Source organism: Bos taurus, chromosome X (genome assembly GCF_002263795.3).
Source record: "Bos taurus isolate L1 Dominette 01449 registration number 42190680 breed Hereford chromosome X, ARS-UCD2.0, whole genome shotgun sequence".
NCBI classification, from domain to species: domain Eukaryota; kingdom Metazoa; phylum Chordata; class Mammalia; order Artiodactyla; family Bovidae; genus Bos; species Bos taurus.
In genome coordinates, this window is record NC_037357.1 from 100667204 (window position 1) to 100688387 (window position 21184).

The following is a 21184-nucleotide window of genomic DNA, read 5'->3' on the forward strand; positions in this document are numbered from 1 at the left end:
CATATGCAGATGACACCACCCTTATGGCAGAAAGTGAAGAAGAACTAAAGAGCTTCTTGATGAAAGTGAAAGAGGAGAGTGAAAAAGTTGGCTTAAAGCTCAACATTCAGAAAACTAAGATCAGGGCATCCAGTCTCATCACTTCATGGCAAATAGATGGGCAAACAGTGGAAACAGTGGCAGACTTTATGTTTTGGGGCTCCAAAATCACTGCAGGTGGTGATTGCAGCCACGAAATTAAAAGACGCTTGCTCCTTGGAAGAAAAGCTATGACCAACCTAGACTGCATACTAAAAAGCAGAGACATTACTTTGCCAACAAAGGTCCATGTAGTCAAGGCTATGGTTTTTCCAGTAGTCATGTATGGATGTGAGAGTTGGACTATAAAGAAAGCTGAGCACTGAAAAATTGATGCTTTTGAACTGTGGTATTGGAGAAGACTTTTGAGAGTCCCTTGGACTGCAAGGACATCCAAACAGTCCATCCTAAAGGAGATCAGTCCTGGATGTTCATTGGAAGGACTGATGTTGAAGCTGAAACTCCAATACGTTGGCCACCTGATGCGAAGAGCTGACTTATTGGAAAAGATCCTGATGCTCGGAAAGATTGAAGGTGGGAGAAGAAGGGGATGACAGAGGATGAAATGGTTGGATAGCACCACTGACTCGATAGACATGAGTTTGAGTAAGCTCTGGGAGTTGGTGAGGGAAGCCTGGCATGTTGCAGTCCATGGGGTTGCAGAGAGTTGGACATAACTGAACAACTCAACTGAACTGATAGCCCAGAGCATTTTTCATGGAATTTTAAAACAAATGACTTTCATTTTTTCACTTCACCTTGCTCTCATTCTCTAAAACCGAGGGTTGAGACTTAGGTCAAATGGGTCGAACCTCTCTAGATGTGTTTCACAGCTGTTGTTTCCAATATATAAAAGTACACTGTCTTCCTTACAGCTGGAATATACCAAGGGAACACACTCTGGGGTCTTCCTCAAAGAACTGACTTGGGAGACTCAGACTACAGGCTCAGTTGAATATCTCAATCTGGGATCACACTAGAATCTATGAAATCGTAACCATAGCTGGGTAAATCATTTCTAGCAGGAATCAGTGCATGGTTACAGAACAAATCGAAAAATCAGGTTTCATACAGATTTTTCAACCATTATTTTTCAGAGCCATTTTCCATGCTTCATTCCACTGCCTACATTCCTCTTTCTTTCTTGCCCTGGTTTCTATGTCTTTCTCTAACCAGAAATTTCTTCTTTTCTTTAGAGAACTTTTAAATGAAGGGTGTAAGAGTATGCAGGCTTCCCTGGTGGCTCAGGTGTAAGGAATCCACCTGCCAATGCAGGAGATGTGGGTTCCATTCCTGGGTCAGAAAGATCCCCTGGAGAAGGAAATGGCAACCCACTTCGGTATTCTTGCCTGGGAAATCCCAATGGACACAGGAACCTGGTGTGCTACAGTCCATGAGATCACAAAGAGTTGGACATGCTGCTGTTGCTGCTAAGTCACTTCAGTCATGTCCGACTCTGTGCGACTCCATAGACAGCAGCCCACCAGGCTCCCCTGTCCCTGGGATTTTCCAGGCAAGAGTACTGGAGTGGGTTGCTATTGCCTTCTCCGAGTTGGACATGACTGAGCAAGTAAACAACAAGAATATGCTCACTCCAATGTCTCTTTGGCTCATGGATCATTTTGAGCCAAAGACCATTGAAAACCAACACATCAGGAAAAGAGGGCACAAGTTTTCTTTTTTTTTTTTTTAAGTTTTTATTTTGTATTGGGGTATAGTTGATTAATGAACAATATTGATAGCTTCAGGTGAACAGCCAAGGAACTCAGCTATATATATATACATATATATCCATTCTCCCCACAAGCTTTCATTTTGAAAAGGGAAATTTCCATAGATACAGGAAAAGATGCAGAATTGGGGCTATATCACACCTTGTAATAATGCCAGCTTTCCAATTTTATGCTGAATGAGTTCTCAATAAGATGCTTTTCCTACAGACGTCTTGCTTCTTTGGGCCATCTGACTCCTTCCTCCAAGAGGGCGCCAGTCAGAACATATAACCTCAAAGACCTTATCAGGGTAGAACAAAAGGTGCAAGCAAGTTCCATTCAGAGCACCCTTAAACGCAAGTGAGTAATTTCATTTCTGAGGACTTTCAGACAAGGAATTGCTTACATTCCTAAACTTAGGTGCTTCTTAGGATCACTTGAAGAGGTTTTTGAAAATACAGATTCCCTGGTTGCACCACCCAGAAGCGTTGGTTCAATTGAGCTCTCTATTGAGCTTAGAATTGTATGTTTGAAAAGGTTCTCCAAATGATTCTGTGATGCAACCAAAGTATGAATCAGTGATTGAAGGTATTTCTTTGCTGAACTCATGTTTATTGATTTGGTTTGTTCTGATAATATGTTCACTCATTCATTCTGCAATTATTTATTGGGGCACCTATTAAGGTAGAGTTTCGGCAGGGGCCTGGAAAAGTCTGCCAGCAGAAAAACAAAGTTAAGCTTCATAACCTTTATCTTTAAACATTTAAGCAGCTCTTCAACTCCTGTCTTATAAAATCTAAGGACTATAAATAAGATAGTAAGATTTCTAGGTTTTTATTCACTTTGTGGATCTTAGGTCCTTATTTTAAATACATAATACCTGTAAACTGGTTAAAAGTAACTTCAGTAGTCCCTACTGGATTTAAGACATCAGTGAAGCAGAAATCTTATTACTAATACCCAGTAACCATCTAAGATCTCAAGAAATTAAAGCGATACATCTGTAAGAAGGGCAAACTGTCCGGGACATTCTGAATTAAGGCAAAGGTGCATTCTGACTAATCACATATCTCTTGATAAGGTGTTGTGAAATGAAAATCAAAATGGAGTTGGTATTGCTAAGAGAGCTCTTTAAAATGAAGCCATTTGGGACACTTCCTTGGAACACTCTCCAGGTTACCCAAATCTGTGCCACCTGAATTGCAACTCTTAAGACCCCCTGATAAACTATTTTCTTATTTTCAGCCTCCTGCATTGTTTTCTAGTTGATGGTATATGTATTTGTACATTCCTTACCTCCCTGACTTTAACTTAGCCACTTGATAATGTTGGTCACCTGCAATTAATAAAATATTTATCTGGTGTTCCTATGTGCCATATCTATTATATAAATTTTACAAATAAAGGAATTTAGTGCTCAGTAATTTTCCCAAGATCCCTTGACTAGTAAAAGGCAAAAATAGGATGAAGATGTTCCGCTTACACTCTTAACTACTTGGCTGTTTCTTCCTCAGTTGTGACTCCACCTCCCACCTCATCACCAACCCAAAGCTTTTGAAATCATTCCTGGCATACTTCCTAGAAGGAATTGTGGATCTGGATGGGTCCTTGATAGTAAATACTGAAGCAGAAAAATAAATTTATTATAAGGATATTAATAGTTAATTAATAGTTACTGTAATTAATATTATATAATACTAGCATAATTTAGTAATATTATAGCTCTTAATATAATATATAGTTTATATGCAGCACTTATTTTTTATCAGACACTTAAAATGTTTTAATTCATTTAACACTCACCACAATCCTATAATATGGGGCTTAATACTAGGTTGGCCAAAAAGTTCATTCGGATATGGATGTCCAAACCTGAATGAAATTTTGGCCAACCCAGTGCTGTCTCCTTTTTAGAGATGAAGAAACCAAGGCTTAAAGTGATAGCGGGACTTGCAAATGGCCCCAAAGCTATCAATGAAGATTCAAATCCAGGCAGTCTAATGTTATAGCCAATGATCTAAACTATTGCAGGATACTGCCTCAGGATACTGAGGTGGCCCTGAGATCCCAAGAACAAGAACATAGCTGCAATGCAGGCAAACACTGGAACAAGAAGCTTGTATATCATCGAGTATCTTCAGCCCTGCTCTGACTCTCTTCATTCTTTTCTATCTCTGCAAACCAGCTACCTCAGCTCCACAATCCACAAGGAGGAACATGGCCACCAACAGTTCCAACATGTTTTTAACAGGTGATGCCACTGGAGAAGGTGGCCTGGATCTCTCAGGTACCTCTCAGCGGCCAGGTTCAGGTAACCCCTGTGGTTGAGGCAGCTGTGGTAAGGCGTGTCAACTGCAAGAGCAGGCCATATGGCCATGCCCACTGCCACCATGTGTTTGAGGGGAGATAAACTCTTAGGAAAGGGGGAACTGAGCAGAAAAGTCAAAAGATGTACCCTCCTAAGGTGTCTCAGAAGCTAAATAGCATTTGGGATTATTGATTATTAAAAATCATTCTGTTGACTTTAGTCATTTCTAGGACATTTTCATACATTTTGAAATGATCCTATTCCTTAGTGTGTTTATTTTACACTTGAGATTCCTCCTTGATGTTAAGTTCTCAGGAATCTCCAAAAGAATTGCCCAATTTGATTCAAACCCATTATCTGTCTTACATGTTAAGTCCATTGTTTAACTCCTTCAAAACTTTTTGCATGTTTGCATTTTTTTCATTGAAGTGTAGTTGATTTACAATATCATGTTAGTTTCAGGTGTACAAAATAGTGATTCAGTTATACATATATATAGATAGATAGATATATTCTTCTTCAGATTCTCTTCCCTTATAGGTTATTGCAAAATACTGAGTATAGTTCACTGTGCTATACAGGAAGTACTTGCTGGTGATCTATTTTTGTATGGTAGTGTCTATATATCATGTAATTCTGAGAAAAAAAAACAGGAGATTAAACAAATTTCAAGAAATTAAGGGCATTAGAGTTTAATTTCATTTTGTAATATATGGAAATTTGTATAAAGGTTTGTTTCTATACTAGTAAATATAGAAAATATAAATATAAGTATAAATATAGCATTACATAAAAATAGAAATATAGATGTGCAAAAATAAAAATCTCCAAGATTTCACAATTCAGGAGTATTTTACTGCATGTTCTTTCAAACTTTTTGCTATGACTTGGTCTTTCTTATCATTAGTGATTTAGAGGTTTTATTTAACTGTTTTTGTAATTATCTACATGCTAAAATATATTTTTCATTTGAAACAACTGAAAAATAATGGGCTCGTTTATTTTTACTTAAACAGAAAAACTAAAAAAATATTAGTACATTTTATTTTTATCCCTTCCTTTGCCATTTTTGTTGGAATAATCTGGGATGTTAAAACTACATTATTTTATAATTATATACCTTGTCTTTCAAAAATTGCTTTATATTTGTTACATTTCCATATTAACAATTATTTCAACATTGAACATAAATATTACTTATCTCAGCAGTAACTACAATTGCTTTTAAATCAAGTTTCTCTCAATTGAAGTTACATATTGTGATTTACTTTTGGTTTGTTGGAATTTATCCTTTTCCTTAATTTATCCAGTTCTTTGTGGATGGTACACTTTCTAAGTTCATACACGTTTGTAAATGGCTTTCTGTTCCATGAACTGTAGCTTAGATAGGCTCTCAAAATTTTGTTGATGCTGCTTCAGTGTCTTCTGACCATTAGTATTACAGAAGAAAGATCTGAAACCAGCCTGATCTTTTAAACTATTTTATCAACTTATTTTCCCCCTTTCAGCCCTTCACTCTATCCTAGGGAATTTTTTTTTTTTCATTTAAGAACAAGAGTCTCTTTCATTATCTTCTCCAACTAGATGGGCCACTCTGATCTAAAGCCTCAAGTTTTTCCTCTATTCTTGCTATTATTTTTTTTAATTAGTGGTTATATCAATCAGGATCCCACTACCATAAAAATTACAGAATACTCAAATAAGGTAATTGAGTAGAGTCAAATGAGTTACAAAGGACTTCCCTGGTGGCTCAGATGGTTAAGGTGTAGAAAGGGTTAAGGAAGACCAACTAGATGGTGAAGTACCTAGAATAAAACAGCTGGGGATTCATTACGACACCTGGGTCTGAAAAGGTAGAGGGAAGGAGTGGTTTCTAGGGCTTTAGAAGGAGCTTTGAGCACAGCTGGGTCAGTATCTTTAGGAGAGGCATTGTTAGCTAGGGACCAGCTGGAGGGATGGTATCTGGGCCTTGCTCTCCTCCCACAAGTGCCTCATCTAGACTGAACCAAATAAGAAGTCCTTGTAAAACATCTGTAAAGGTCAACCTTACAGGAAAAAGTGCAGGATGGAAAAAGGGGGTGAGTGGATCTGGAATAGCAAACAGAATATTTGCTTGAAATTTCTATTTCATTTAATTTGCATCATCTGCTTTTTGGGGTAAATATAAAAGAAAACACATTGTTATATTTTTATTCATTTTAGTCATAAGCTTTATTTCTTCATCTTTTCATTCTACTGTTATGAAAAAAAAAAAACATTTTTTAAAGTATTTTTAAATCTGCTCTTTACTGCCTCTTGTGCTTGTGTTTAGTTGCTCAGTCATGTCTGACTCTTTTCGACCCCATGGACTCCTCTGTCCATGGGGGTTCTCCAGGCAAGAATACTGGAGTGGGTTGCCATGCCCTCCTCCAGGGGATCTTCCTGACCCAGGGATTGAACCCAGGTCTCCTGCACTGAAGGCAGATTCTTTACTGTCTGAGCCACCATGGAAGCCTCTATTCTGTATTTAAATTTAATAATCTTAGTTTTTATCTGACTGCAGTCTTTCTTGATGTTATATTATATTCTTTCCATGAGTACCGAATTCCAACAAGTCTTACTGAGGATGCAAATTAAACTGTTTTTATTTTTTATTTTTTTTTCAAATAAATTTCCACAGCAGCAAAGCCTCTCCCAACTCTCCCCTCCGGACAACCCCAGACAAGAGCCGGTGTGGAACATGGGCTCCGAATTATCATGTGGCTGGAGCAGCCAATCAGATCCCCTAAACTGTTTTTAAACTTTACTTTTTTGGTATAAAACTGTTTCACATGGATACACTTATTCGGAATCCCCAAGTGGCTCTTTTAGTTTGCTCAGAATATTTTTCAGAAGTCTAGTGGTTTTTCTTTATGACCTCAACTTTACTCAGTTCGTAAAGTTATTTGAGTACTGAGATTTGAAATGGATTCTGTGTCAGAATCCAAATCTTCTAGTCCTGGAAAGTGAACATGAAAGTATTTCTATTTGCTGTAGCTCTATTTTGTTACAGGTTGAATTAAATTGTCTACATGGAATAGGGTGTTAGCTATGGGGAGAAAAGCCTCATGACAGGAAAGTTAATTGATTTTCCAGTTTCTTTTCAGTGACTGCATGTTTGAGTCCTGATGGGTACAGCTCAAACAGCCTTTGTAGGATTTAGATTGGTTTCAAGTAACCTCCTCCGCAGCCTAGCTCATTCACCCTGGGAATATGGTGGACCTGTCTCAGACAGATTCCATGTGCCCCTGGGAGAACATCCTTTGCAGAAAGGAACTAGGGTACTAGTGTGATGGTTAATATTGTGTGTCAGCTTGGCTGGGCCACAGTGTCCAGATGTTTGGTCAAACATTATTCTGGATGTTTCTGTACAGGTGTTTGTGGATGGGATTGACATTTAAACTGATGGACTTCGAGTAAAGCAGGTTGCCTTCCATAATGTAGGTAGGCCTTATCCAATCAGTTACAGCTTTAATGGAACAGTGACTTCCCCTAAGCAAGAGGGAATTATGCCAGCAGATGGCCTTTGGATTCCAGCTGCAACTTTTTCCTGGGTCTCCAGCTTTCTGGTCTATCTAACAGATTTTTGGACTTGCCATGTGTCAACAATCATGAGACTCAATTCCATATATATATGAGAAAGAGAGAGTTATTTAAGCTTCTGAGGAGGCTTAGTGGTAAAGAATCCACCTGCCAGTGCAGGAGAGGAAAAAGATACCGGTTCAATACCTGGGTTGGGAAGATCCCCTGGAGTAGGAACTGGCAACCCACCCCAGCCCACCCTAGTATTCTTGCCTGGAAAATTCCATGGATAGAAGAATCTGGAGGGCTACAGTCCATGAGGTCACAAACAGTTGGGTATGACTAAGCAACTGAGCATGTACACACATACATATATGTAAATACACACACACACATACATATATGTATTGATATATACATACACAAACACACATATACATATACATCCTGTTGCTTCTGTTTCTCTAGAGACCACTAATACCACTAGGAAGAACTCAAAATAAAAGGAGATGTTTCTTTTCTGAATTATTTTGTTTTAATTTCTGTGGGTAGGTTGTAGGAGCCCAACCTTCTCCTTCTGAGAGATTCCTCCATATAAGAATACATATAATAGCATTTTTACTTACTTCTGTTTGCATCAAGAGAAAGCTAAGAATGAATGCTATATTTAGCTGATCTTTCTGACGAATTTTGGTATGAATCCATGTGAACTTTGACTTTCATGACACCTCCTTCATCCTGGAAGCCCTTTTTTATAGCCTCTCCTTCTCAGAGGTGATTTTCCTGGTTCTGTGGAGTATGGCACCCCACTCCAGTACTCTTGCCTGGAAAATCCGATGGACAGAGGAGCCTGGTAGGCTGCAGTCCATGGGGTCACTAATAGTCGGACACGACTGAGTGACTTCACTTTCACTTTTCACTTTCATGCATTGGAGAAGGAAATGGCAACCCACTCCAGTGTTCTTGCCTGGAGAATCCCAGGGACGAGGGAGCCTGGTGGGCTGCCGTCTATGGGGTCGTACAGAGTCGGACACGACTGAAGCGACTTAGCAGCAGCAGCAGCAGCAGCAATGATAATATTAATTGCTTACTTCCTTTACTTGCCAGTCAATCTTAAAATATGTGGTATTTATTACTTCCTCTTTGCATGTGTGCTAACTCACTTCAGTCTTGTCTGACTCTTTGTGACCCTATGGACTGTAGCCCACCAGGCTCCTCTGTCCATGGGATTTCCCAGGCAAGAATACTGCAGTGGGTTGTCATTCCTTTCTCCAGGAGATTTTCCTGAACCAGGAATCGAACACACATCTCTCGCATCTCCTGCATTGGCAGGTGGATTCTTTATCACTAGTGCCACCTGGGAAGCCCCAAATACTATGTAAATAGGTATGAATACAATATAAATGCTATGTAAATAGATGCCAGCATGGCAAATTCAAGTTGTGCTTTTGGAATTTTATTTTTTTTCTTTCTTTTTGGCCATCCAGTGGGGCTTGCAGGGTCTTAGTTCCCTGACCAGGGATTAAACCCACTGCAATGAAATGCCGAGTCCTAAACACTGGACAGCCAGGGAACTCCCTGGAGTGTTTTTTCCAATGTCTTTTAACCACAGTTGGTTGAATCCATGGATGTTGAACCAATGTATATGGAAGGTTGACTGAATTGCCACTTAGCTGGTGTTATAATTAAGTCTTCAAAACACAGAACATTCCACTGTTCTATCAAGCCAGTTGCTTCAGGATGGTAAAAAACATAGTTAGACTAGTGAATTCCATAGCATAGGCCCATTGCCACACTTCATTTGCTATGAAGTGAGTTTCTTGATCAGAAGCAAGGCTACATACAAAACCATGTTGATGGTTAAGGCATCATGTAAGCCTATGGATGATAGTTTTGGTAGAAGCATTTCATGCATGTGTAAATGCTAAGTCATTTCTGTTGTGTCCAACTCTATGAGACCCTATGGACTGTAGCCCACCAGGCTCCTCTGTCCATGGGATTCTCCAGGCAAGTACACTGCAGTGGGTTGCCATGCCCTCCTCTAGGGGATCTTTACAACCCAAGGATTGAACCTGCATCTCTTATGTCTCCTGGCAGGTGGGTTCTTTACCACTAGTGCCACCTAGGATGTGACATGCATTCCATGCAGGGAAGGAAAATCCATACCCCAAATAAGTATCTATTCCAGTAAGAATAAAGCACCACTTCGTCCATGATGAAAGCAGCCCAGTATAATCTACCTGCCACCAGAGAGCCAGCTGATGACCCTGGGGTTGGTAACTGTCAGAGACTCAGTAGTTGCTGATGCTGACGGATGGGGCACTCAGCAGGGACTGAGGTCAGCCTGGGTGAGTGGACATCCATGTTGCTGAGCTCACACATAACCTCCATCAATGCTACCGTGCCCACTTTTTCATGAGTTCATTAGGCAATGGCAGGAATACCTGGGGAAGGAAGCTTAAAATTACACATTTTAGTTAGTTAATTACACTTTGCCAAAATATTCTTGGTTTCCAGAGACAAGTGAGTATGCTGTAAATCATTGTATCATTTAGGCATTACATGTGGCTGCTCATAACAGTGACCTTTCAATAACAGTGACTTAAAAGATCTACAAGTTTATCTTTCTCTTTCATAAAAGAAGTCTAAAAATAGTCAATGCAGCCCTGGCATGGAGGACCCATAACCATCAGGAATCTAGTATTTGCCTCTCATTTGCTGTGATATCCTTAGCGAATGGTTTCTATCCACAAGGTTGCTTCATGATCAAACATAGAGCTCTAGTAATTTCATTAAACTCAAGGTTAAAAAGCACAAAGTGGGAAATGCAAAAGGAGTATTCATAAGTTGTCTATTTCCCTTTGCAGGAGATTTTCCAAAATTTTCTCCCAACAATTCCATCTATATCTTACTGGACAGGTTTTAGCCATGTGGCCAAACCTAGAAGGTTAGGTAATATACTTTTCTGGCTAGCTCTATTATCTCTCCAAATAAATTGGGGGATTTTTAACTGAGAGAGAAAGTCAGAGTGAATGTTATAATTGGCAACCAGCGATCTGAGAGAGCACTTTTTTTTTCTAATCAGCACTTTCCATTTGAGATGATGTGTTGTTCTAAGAATATATGCTTTTATTGCTGTAACAGAATTGAAGTGGATGAAACTGCCTCTAACTTCTTTATATCTAGTTAGTCAGTGAATACCTTAATCCAGTTATGAAACCCATAAGACTTTATTTATTTATTTGTAAATTTTCCAAAATTCACTTTCTCAAATGAAAAAAGTGAATAATGGTGTGTTTTTTTTGTAGTTTCTGTTTTCCTATGCTCTATTTTTGCCTTAATAACTATATACATATGGCCTATATATATATAGGCCTCCCGGGTGGTGCTAGTGGTAAAGAACCTGCCTGCCAGTTCAGGAGACATAAGAGATGTGGGTTCATTCCCTGGGTTGGAAAGATCTCCTGAAGGAGGGCATGGCAACCCACTGCAGTATTCTTGCCTGGAGAATCCCATGAACAGAGGAGTTTGGCAGGCTACAGTCCATGGGATTGCAGAGAGTCAGACACAACTGAAGCGACTTAGTGTGTATATATGGCTAAGCCACATTTGACATGAAAATGTTCAGATTCTTCCCCACTCCATCCCCACCAAGAAACTTACTCTACAAAAAGAGAATAACAGAAACTAAACAGCAGCCATACTAATGGATAATACAAAATGAAGGGAAACCCCAATATCACCCCAACTCAGATGATATAGCAGGTTCAATGCTGAGCCTTTTCCTGGGCATCTACACCAGACAAGCTCCTCTGAGGGGACTTCAAAAATTGCTAGCTTCAAGTAGGGACAAAAATCTCATTTTTATGAGCTTTTTCACATTTTCCCCTCTTTTCTTCATTTATGAACAATGGTAAACAAGCTGTGACGGACTTGCCCTTTAAAGGTAATGATTCATTTTGGCATACCTTCCTCTTTTTTTTAATAACCCTAAGCCCTGAGAAAATCAGCATAAGACCCCTGTGGGTGGGGCAGCCATCAAATAACTGTAATTTTCAGGTGATCATAAAACCTTCACTACTTAAGAGTATATACCACAAAAAAGAGAATTCATTTGAGCGATTTCTAAGCTTTTAAAAATAACCTCCCTCTTTGGAGAAATGTCTATTTAGTTCTTTGGCCCATTTTTTGATTGGGTCATTTATTTTTCTGGAATTGAGCTGCAGGAGTTGCTTGTATATTTTTGAGATTAGTTGTTTGTCAGTTGCTTCATTTGCTATTATTTTCTTCCATTCTGAAGGCTGTCTTTTCACGTTGCTTATAGTTTCTTTTGTTGTGCAGAAGCTTTTAATTTTAATTAGATCCCATTTGTTTATTTTTGCTTTTATTTCCAATATTCTGGGAGGTGGGTCATAGAGGATCCTGCTGTGATTTATGTTGGAGAGTGTTTTGCCTATGTTCTCCTCTAAGAGTTTTATAGTTTCTGGTCTTACATTTAGATCTTTAATCCATTTTGAGTTTATTTTTGTGTATGGTGTTAGAAAGACATACAGATGGCTAACAAACACATGAAAAGATGCTCAACATCACTCATTATCAGAGAAATGCAAATCAAAACCACAATGAGGTACCATTTCACGCCAGTCAGAATGGCTGCTATCCAAAAGTCTACAAGCAATAAATGCTGGAGAGGATGTGGAGAAAAGGGAACCCTCTTACTCTGTTGGTGGGAACGCAAACTAGTACAGCCACTATGGAGAACAGTGTGGAGATTCCTTAAAAAACTGGAAATAGAACTGCCTTATGACCCAGAAATCCCACTGCTGGGCATACACACCGAGGAAAACAAAATTGAAAGAGATACATGTACCCCAATGTTCATTGAAGCACTGTTTATAATAGCCAGGACATGGAAGCAACCTAGATGTCCATCAGCAGATGAATGGATAAGAAAGCTGTGGTACATATATACAATGGAGTATTACTCAGCCATTAAAAAGAATACATTTGAATCAGTTCTAATGAGGTGGATGAAACTGGAGCCTATTATACAGAGTGAAGTAAGCCAGAAAGAAAAACACCAGTACAGTATACTAATGCATATATATGGAATTTAGAAAGATGGTAATAATAACCCTGTATACGAGACAGAAAAAGAGACACAGATGTATAGAACAGTCTTTTGGACTCTGTGGGAGAGGGAGGGGGGAGGATGATTTGGGAGAATGGCATTGAAACATGTATAATATCATATAAGAAACAAACCGCCAGTCCAGGTTCGATGCAGGATACAGGATGCTTGGGGCTGGTGCACTGGGATGACCCAGAGGGATGGTATGGGGAGGGAGGTGGTAGGGGGGGTCAGGATGGGGAACACGTATACACCCGTGGCAGATTCATGTTGATGTATTGCCGAGGTCCAGCCCCGGCTGATTCAGGGAGTTCGAAGCGGGGACGGCGTCAGCGAGGATCAGGATACAATAGCTTCAATTAGATATTAATTAGAGATATAAAGAGTAATAGAATGAGGATAGCTCAGTAGGAAAATTCAGTGGAGAAAAGAGGCTGAGTAGCTTGGTTTATGCGGGAGACCAATAAAACTTCAAGACAAGAAGCTTGCACCACTTATGTAGGCCGCAGGTGTCCTTCCGTTCTGCCAAAGGAGAGGAGACACTGAGGCCTCCCGGTTGGATCTTAGAAGCCCAGGCAAAGTTAGTAAGCTTGGCGGGCTCCGCACTCCAGATGGACACTCAGCCAGAGTTTGAGAGAGAAACATGGGGAGACCAGTCTTTCGAGGAACTGATCCCAATTCTTTATTTTCCAGAGTCTGTTTTTATACACTGAGATGTTATACAAAAGTCACGCGGGGTCAGCAGTCCTGACTTTTATTAAAGTCAGGTGCTTCATACAAATGTATACAGAGGTCATAGGGGTGTTACATCATCTTCTGGCCAGGGGGGCCTGCTGACAATTTACGACCCTCTCCTTGTGACAGTAGTCAGTCAACACTTATTTCTCCAGGGGTGATTATTCTTAAAACAGACGCCACCCAAATAAAGTTACATTCCTATAGGGTGAGGGTGTAGTGGGTTTTAGTTAAGGAAAGAATTTACTTAGCCTAAGGTCTAATGTGATTTATATCAAAGGTTAATACTTATTTCTTCTATATATTCATTAATGTGTGTAAGGGCAGGGGATATGGAGACTTAGCAGTAAACATTGGCTCAACAAATGAAAAACCCTTCACCAATACAATTTCTAATCAGCCCACTATACTTATACTAATAGTTTTCTAACTTCTCTAAAGAACCTGTTTTTAGAAGGTTTAAAGCATCTCGTGCCTCTCACGGTTGGGAGGCTGTGAGCAATCACATGTGGCTGGACAAGCCTGTCAGGCAGGCTAGAGAACCTTCAGAGGAGTTTGTAGGTTAAAACACTCTTGTCACGCCCAGGAGTTTTTATTAACTGGAGCTCTAAGTTAACTCCTTCTCTGAAAGAGGTGGTGGGGGACAGACCCCCGTAAAGTCAGAGGTGTAGGTGAGAGCACAAAGTAGTAAAGTAGGTAAGCTCTGGTTATGGGGGTAGATGCTCGAGAATTTCCAGGGGGACTCCTGAGGCTCAATCCCGCCTTTGCGTATGTCGAGCCTCCTTCCTCATAACCTTTGCCACGGGTGGAGGTCCTCCCGCCGGCTCCCCGCAATGTATGGCAAAACCAATACAATATTGTAAGTAATTAGCCTCCAATTAAAATAAATAAAAAATAAATAAAATAAAATAAAAATAACCTCCCTGAGAAGAAAGCTATTTTAATTTAGGCTATTATTCATTTCTTCCTAAATATAAATTAATTATATCAGATGTTTTCTGCTTAACACATAAATGAAAAGCTTAGTGTCAGGGCTTAGGGTTTTGAATGAGATGATAGGATGAATGCTGAATAGGGAACAGGGAAGAAGGGGATGCAGAGCAGTTTTATAGGAAAAAGAGAAAAGAGGTAGGGTTGGATTGGATCCTGCATTTGTAGGACTAGGGAGCATGGTAAGTATACTAGGCAGCTAAAAACTAGTGTTAGCATGCAGAGTGCTTGGAGCAACATAAAAGATGACTCTACTGAAGAAACAAGAGGCTGATAGCACATACGCACAGGCAAAAGAGAGAGAAAAAGTTAAACGTGAAATTCTCAGCAATTGCACTGAGCTGACTCCCTTCCTTCCTCTCATTTATTTGTTTATTTGTTTATTGTTTCTTGGTTTTTCAAACTTTTTAAAATTGATAGTTAATTTACAATGTTGTGTTACTTTCTGGTGTATAGCCAAGTGATTCAGTTATACCTACATATATGTATTATTTTCCATTATAGTCTATTACAAGACTTTGAATATAGTTCCTGTGCTATACAGTAGGTCTTATCGTTTATCTTTTATATACAGTAGCTTGCATCTGCTAGTCCTAAAGTCCTAATTTATGCCTCCCCACCACACTCCCCTCTGATAATCATAAGCTTGTTTTTTATGTCTGTGAGTCTGTTGCTGTTTTGTAAATAAGTTCATTTGTATTATTTTTTACATTCCACATGAGTGATAGCATATATTTGTCTTTCTCTGTCTGACTTACTTCACTTATTATGATAATCTCTATATCTATCTATGTTGCTACAAATGTCATTATTTCATTCTTTTTTATGTCTGAGTAATATTCCATTGTATATATGTACCAAATCTTCTTTATCCATTTATCTGTTAATGAACACTTAGGTTGTTTCCATATCTTGGCTATTATAAATAGTGCAGCTATGAACATTGGGCTGCATGTATCTTTTTGAATTAGAGGTTTTTTTTTTTCATCATAATCTCTATTTAAAATAGACTTAAAATCTGACCATTTCTTTGTATTTCCATCATTACCACCTTATTCTCCTGGATTACTGCAAAAGCCTGCTCATTGATCTCCTTGTTTCCTTCATTGTCCCCCAAAAAACAAACAGAACCATTCTTTTTAAATGAAATTAAAAAATTAAACAAAATTCAGAGAGTTCCCTGGTGGTCCAGTGGTTAGGACTTGGTGCTGTCACTGCCATGGCCCAAGTTCAGTCCCTCATCAGGAAACTAAGATCCCACAATCCAAACTGCCAAAAAAAAAAAAAAATCAGATCATCACACTCTGCTTAAAACTTTCTGATGGCTTCTTTTGTCTTCCAGAAGCAAATCCTAACCGTGGTCTCTGAGATGGGCCCCTGGATTGCTCTTGACTTCATCTCCCAACTCTTTCCCTGGCTCAATCAACTCTAGGCACTCTGGTCTCCTCGCTGGGTCTGTAATATACAAACAGTTCCTATTTTCTGGGTCTTTGCATCTATGATTCCCTGTCCCTAGAATGTTCCTCCTTCAGAAATCTTCATTCACTCACTTCCTCACTTGATTCATATCTCTGCTAATAAGTCAGTTTTTTTACTGGGCTTTGCCTAAACACATGACCTAAAAAGACACAAGCACCATGCATTATCACATCTTATCTTTTTACCCTGCCATATGTTTCCTCACAGAACTAATCACAACTAGACATGGATACTTACTTATTGATTCATTGGCTACATTTTCTCACTGGGCAGCTTATTGCTTGTGAGCAGATTTCATGTCTGTTTCATTCTCTGCTATATAGAGAGCACCTAGAAAAATGCCTGGCACATGACAGTGGCTCAATAAATTTTTATGGGATGACTATATAAATTGCATGAGGCCTCAGGAAGGTTTTGGGTAATTTTAGAGAAAAAGTTGAGACACTCTTACTATAAATGGAGTAAATATTCAGCATCTCTACAATCAGAAGCTGAATGCTTTTGTTCTGACATAAGCATTGATACTGCTTTGCTGAATCTCTGAAATAAGTGTTTCCATGGAACATTTAAAATGCTGACTATCATAGATTACATGAAAAATACTTCCATCCAATTACCTATAATCCTTCCTGGGACAATTATCAAATGTGCTTGTTAATATGAAATTTATCTTTCTGTTAAACATTTTGCTTTGGGTGTGATCATTTTGAATATAGAAGAAGTCATGTATTTGTGCCAGACAAATCCCTTTTCAACCTCACTAATGATGAAAAATAATTTGTGTTCACATATGACACACTTTTAATTTGTGGAGTTCTGAAGTTTCCTAGATATTTAATACGGTTTTGACCCAGTTGAGGTTACAATTTACTTTGTATACTTTGTAACTGTTCATTCTCCCAGCTTGGTTTAGTATTTTCACATGAGTGTGGGTTTAGTCTGAATCTTACTTTGCACAAGCTATCTTGTGATGGCTATGTCATGTGTCAACTTGCTGAGGCTGAAGTCCATTTCCCAGAATTCATCATCTTGTTTGTTTCTAGTTAAGGTCGGCTGCAAAGAAGATTTGTAGGAGATTTGGAGGCTGGAAGGTAAGCTACAAAATGGCCATTTTGTAGCTCACACATGTTGTGGTTGATCTGCTGACTCAGCAGCTGGGTCTGCAAATGCTCTAGCTTAATCTGATCCTCCTTTGGCTTCTTCAACTCTCAGGCCAGGAGTATGTGTTTAGCTCTATTACAAAGAGTCTCCAACCACCCCCCCACTCCTTCTGCTGGATACCTTCATGGCCAAGGTCAGAGGACACAGTAAGTGACACAAGTTGTAGCTCTTCCCTATGGGGTTCCAGCTGGAGTGTATTGATTTCAGTCTGCTTACACTCTTCTCTTCCTGACTGCCTTCCTTATGGATTGAAGCCCTAGTATCATATGTGGAGAAAACAGCCTTATAGAGACTGCTTAACCTGCTCCCACAATCATGTAAGACCAGTTTCATTAAAGAAATCTATCTCAGATAAATATAGATAATATAGATATAAGAATAGATATAGATATGGGTATGGATATGGATATGGATATGGGCTTCCCTGGTGGCTCAATCGGTAAAGAATCTGCCTGCAATGCGGGAGACCTGGGTTCAATCCCTGGGTTGGGAAGATCCCCTGGAGGAGGGCATGGCAACCCACTCCAGTATTCTTGCCTGGAGAATCCCATGGATGGAGGAGCCTTTGATACTCTATGGGTCACAAAGAGTCGGACATGACTGAATGACTAAGCACAGCACACACATGGATATGGATGGGCTCCCCAGGTGGTGCAGTGATAAAGAATCTGCTTGCCATTTCAGGAGACACAAGAGATGCAAGTTCAATCCCTGGGTTGGGAAGATCTTCTGGAATAGGAAACAGCAACCCACTCCAGTATTCTTGCCTGGGGAATCCCATGGACAGAGAAGCCTAGCGAGGTTGCAGAGTCAGACATGACTGAGCAACTAACTCTTCACTTTTAGTCTGTGACTGCTGACCTTATAAGAGACAGAAATTTAGACACAGGGAGAATATGAAGTCATGATGAAGGCAGAGACTGGAGTGATGCAGCTACAAGCCAATGAATGCCAAGGACTGCTGGCGACCCTCAGAAGCTAGGGGAGAGGTATGGACCAGATTCTTCTTCACGGCTTCCAGAAGGAGCAAACCTTTATAACACTGTGCTTTTATGCTTTAAGACTCCAGAATATGAGGGGATAAAATTTCTGTTGTCTTAAGCCACCCAATTTGTGGTACTTTGTTGTAGCAACCCTAGGAAACCAGTATGATTGCCAAAGACAAGGTGGCATAGCTACTATAATGGGCAGTGACATCAAAGCAGTAATCAGAATGGTCTAACTTGGAGAGATCATCGGTATTGACTAGTGGATCATGGTATATCTAGAAAAGAAATAGATGAGCAGTTTATTAAATTCTTAATTGATCTGTATAAGCCTAATAGTTCTAGGGCTAGTGAACAAAAGGCCAAATTGAATCCCCCAAATATCTGAGCTCCTCAATTAATTCCAAAATTTGAGCCAGTTCACAAAACTACAATCTTTGAATGAAGGAGAGACCATGTCCCCTTGAGAAAATTGCCTGCTATGCTGGCAAATACCTATATTGCTAACCTTCTTCCTAGGAAAGAAGGATTTCTTCTTCTGGATTTCTTTCTTCCCCAAAGAAACCTGAAGTAATTTACCATTTATTAGGGTGACTGTGCATTTGGAAAAGGAAAATAGCCAAGATTGAAGGGAATTACTGAACACTGGTGCTGAACTGACACCAATTCCTGGAGACCAAAAATCTTTCTGTTGCCTTCAAAGCCAGAGTAAAGACTTATATAGTCAAAGGTCAGGTGATCAATGGAGTTTTGGCTCACCTCCAACATGCAGTGGTCCCAGTGAGTACTCATACCCACCATGGAGTTATTTCTCCATTTTCAGAATGTATAATTTGAATAGATGTACTCAGCAACTTTCAGAATCACCACATTGGTTCTCTGACACATAAAGAGAGGACTATTGTGGCAGGAAAGGCCAAGAGGAAGCCACTAAAACTGTCTCTAACTATAAAAATAGTAAACCAAAATCAATAATTCATCCCTGGAGGCATTGCAGAGATTCATGAAACCATCAAGTCTTTGGGTGTGGGTAGGACCTGTGACTTGCTTCTAGGAAATAGGATATAAAAAAGGAGATGAGATGTCATTCACTTGATTTGGTTATGTTATATAGCAAAGGTGATGGAATGTTATTCCCACTATTAGATTACATCTTGGCTGTTTAGATGTACAGTACTCTCATTCTCGGAGAAGGCAATGTCACCCCACTCCAGTACTCTTGCCTGGAAAATTCCATGGACGGAGGAGCCTGGTGGGCTGCAGTCCATGGAGTCGCTAAGAGTCGGGCACGACTGAGCAACTTCACTTTCACTTTTCACTTTCATGCATTGGAGAAGGAAATGGCAACCCACTCCAGTATTCTTGCCTGGAGAATCCCAGGGACAGAGAAGCCTAGTGGGCTGCCGTCTATGGGGTTGCACTGAGTCGGACACGACTGAAGTGACTTAGCAGCAGCAGCAGCACTCTCATTCCGGGCTTGAAGAAGCAATATGACATGTTGTAAACTTTCTATAGAAAGGATCACATGGCAGGAAACTGCAGATGACCTTAAGACCTGAAGACAACTTCCAGCCAGCAAAAAGATAGATCCCTCAGTCATATAACCTGAAGGAAACAAATTGTACCAACAAGCTCAATGAGGTTTGAAGCAGATTCTTTCCAGTCAAAGCTCCACATAAGAATATAGCTTGTCCAAAATCTTGACTGAATCCTTGTGAGACCCTGAGCAGAGAATTGAGGTAAGCTGCGTCTAGACCCCAGACCCACAGGAACTCTGAGATAAAAATGTGTGTTATTTTAAGCCAGTATTTCAAATTGTAGTTGTAGGCATTTGAAAATCCAAAATTGCCTTCTGAAAGTTGAACGAAATACTGTGTCTGAAAAGAAAAGAAACTAAGCAAACGATGATGGCTGAGAGGCCAAAAAGCTGAGGAGAGCTTCTAGAAGTTTTATAGGATTGAGGGAGTAATTAAAGTTCAGAGGCTGTGCAGGAGAGACCCTGCTAAACACCACTACCTTTTAAGCTGGGATTCCTAAAGACCTCTAATTCAAGAAATAATGGTGGATGGCAAATAGTCCTTCCTTCAGAATGACTGAAATCCAGCTTTGAAATAGCTCAATATCTAATTGGTCAAGGTGACAAATCCCAGCTGTAACTGCTTTACAGAAACAAAGTCAAATCCTCACTGAAGGAAGAAAACAATCCAAAGCTTCAAATTAGCTCTACAGTTTTTCATACCCTGTGGACAATATGCAATGAAAGCAGGAAAATAGACAAGGAGAAATATTAAACAGTAGGAACACAGCTTCAGGAGAATCAGATTTTGGAATGATCAAACACTAAAATAAATGTTATTAATACATTCAGAGATTACAGTAGAGAACTACAAACTATAAATAAAAAATAATCCAATGGAAACATTATAACATAAAAATATAATATCTAAAATAAAAAACACAATAGGTACATTTAAGAGGAGATTACATATAGCTGATGAAAAATTATAAAGTTAGAATATAGAAGAAATAAAGAGTTTTAAAAAGTGAACATGTAAGTAATTCTAGGGCTTCCCTGGTGTCTCAGACATTAAAGAATCTGCCTGCAATGTGGGAGACCTGGGTTTGATCCCTGGGTCAGGAAGATCCTCTGGAGAAGAGAATGGCAACCCACTCCAGTATTCTTCCTGGAGAATTCCATGGACAGAGGAGCCTGGTGAACTACAATCCATGGGGTCGCATAGAGTCAGACATGACTTAGCGACTAACACTTTTACCTTTTTTTTCAAGCAATTCTAAATGAATATAGAATGTGTAAAACTCTATCATTAATGTCCAAGACTTTCAAATTTCAAATTAAGATACATTTTGATGATAGAAAAAAAGAAAATAAGAGATGTTTTGGTTAGCATCCATAGGTTATGTGGCAGTAACAGACAATTTCCAAAGTCTTAATGGATTAACAAAACAATTTGTCTCACATTACATATTGTCTATGGTAGCTCTGGATTGGCTTTGGTTCCTCTTTATATATTGTCTTCATTTCAATATCCACAATATAAGTAAC